Source organism: Gregarina niphandrodes, assembly GCF_000223845.1.
Source record: "Gregarina niphandrodes unplaced genomic scaffold scaffold00120, whole genome shotgun sequence".
Lineage (NCBI taxonomy): Eukaryota > Apicomplexa > Conoidasida > Eugregarinorida > Gregarinidae > Gregarina > Gregarina niphandrodes.
The window spans coordinates 2356-4494 of NW_011645884.1; the positions used below are offsets into that span (position 1 = coordinate 2356).

The 2139-nt window shown below is 53.6% G+C and overlaps 1 non-coding gene across 1 annotated transcript; it reads right to left on the reverse strand.

Moving 5' to 3' along the window:
• Positions 1–42: 42 nt before the first annotated feature.
• Positions 43–114, reverse strand: GNI_204540. Its single transcript has one exon. It is a non-coding gene; the product is annotated as a tRNA-Thr (tRNA).
• Between the last annotated feature and the right edge of the window lie 2025 nt (positions 115–2139).

Here is a 2139-nt window from a genome sequence, read left to right on the forward strand (position 1 = left end):
GTTAGGTTGTAAAAAGGCACCTCGGTTATAGGGGGGTAAGGAAGCCTTCTGCCGGAATCGGACCGGCGACCTTTCGCTTACTAAGCGAATGCTCTGCCCCTAAGCTAAGAAGGCTGACGACAGCCGGTGCACAACCTGAGGCTACTTCACAGATTGAAGAAGCCTCGCGCACAAATAAAAAGCTTCTCAACAAGCGGAGCAACACGCGGAAGAAACGCAGAATAAATTTCCAAGCGAATGCTCTGCCCATAACCTAAGAGGACTGACGGACGACTGCTGAGGCTACTTCACAGATATGTGAGACCTGTCGGGCAAGGATTGACACCCACTTGTTGCGCCTGTGCGCTTCGAGAGGTGAACCAGTGGGGGTGAAACGAGAATATTGAGAACGAAAGACAGAGCGAAAGGTCGTTGCCGCAATATTACGCTTGTAATATTACGAATTTTGGACTCGCCCGACTGGTATGAATTTGGGCGTCTAGCTCAAATGGTAGAGCGCTCGCGTCGCATGCGAGAGGTACTGAAATCGATACACGGGTCATCCAGTGTTTCAGCGTAACGAGTCACGAACCTGCGGCTGTTATCAGAATGCAGAGGAGTTTTTTGGTTTGAGGTTTTCTTCTTTTTTTCTCCACCTCACTCAACCGTGCTGGCTCGTAAACGGGCTCTTTTCCTTCTACTCGTCATCACGCACTACCTCGGAGCCTCGTCATCATGCATTCACTCGCTCTTCCTTCTTGGCTCTTCTTCTATCAAACACGACCACTCGTTCGCGGCTCGACCGCTGGATGATCGAGCACGCTGCTGCAACAACAGCTCCACACGCAAAGGGTGCGTGCGATTGCTCGTACGTCCCGTTTACGGCACCTGTTGTGCGGCTGCTGGCCACCCATGAGGTGGTATCGTTTGTGCTGGTTGGTACGATCCGGAGCAAAGGCAGGAGTAGGAATCCGACCCATGACGCTGAAGCCGTCGCAGATACGCGAACCCGATGCCGTGACAACCGGCAGAAGAGATGGCACCAACAACCGATCAGAATGCCTCCGTAAACCACTGAGACAGGCCTCCGGAGGCAATCGCCTGGAGTGAACGCTGACGGCAATACCTGCGACGACTTCAACGCGACGATTCGGTTCCCGCTCCTGCTCTCGACCACACCACAACTCCTGCCATCGCCCCATGCGGTGCCGCCAAGCGTTTGTTGTGGGAGCGCTGGGTGTGTAACTGGTGTGGGTGTGTAGGGTGGGTAACTGATGGCCACCGGAAGTGACCGTGCCATCTCCAGCATGGACAATATATCAGTGCCTCATTGGACGACTTGGGTATCAGCCCGACACACAGCGCTCCACCATTCGAGCAAATCGTGACGAGGCGTGTGGAGTGCGATGGTATGCGGCCGTGCTATCTCCTGCACGGACATATATCCGCTGCGACCTGGCGAATCGACAAATGCACCGAAAGTGAGAGTCGTGACTATGTTATTAGACTGTTTACGACTATGTTATTGACGGACCGCTCTGGGCTCTCTGTTATTAGACTGACGCTCTGACCTACTGAGCCACACGACCGCCAAGGTTCGGGGGTGAAAGCGCCGATACCTGCATAAAAGCACTGTCTCAACCTCGGTGACTGGCCGGGCGGTGTCCATTTTCCCTTATGTCTCCACCGCATGACATTCCGATCGTCATATCTTTCCTTCACCGCATCCCCATTTGGGTTCCTCAATGTTGATAACTCTTCATTACCTTGCCGATTGCTGCCCAAGGAGGTGTCCCTCGTATCCGATTTCTTCCTAGGATTCCCCCTTTCTAACTGCCGACAATGATACGCTCGGGAGTTTTTGCAGGAGTAGGACTCGAACCACCGCATTCCGGGTCGTCGCAGATGTTGTGGTCGGCGCTCATCTCACTAGCCACGGAGGCAATCATTTCGGTTGTTGGTGCTATCTATCTGTCTGTGCGGATCGGACGGCACTGGATCCGACCTTGGTACCATTTCTTCTGGATTCCGACTTCGGTGGCCCACTATTTCCTGCGTAAGTACGAAGACATGGGCCTCGTATCCACTCTATACCCAGGTCGTTCACCAGTGGTACGTTCGGGATATAGAAAACTATAGTTCCCACGTTTCGGTCTGCCG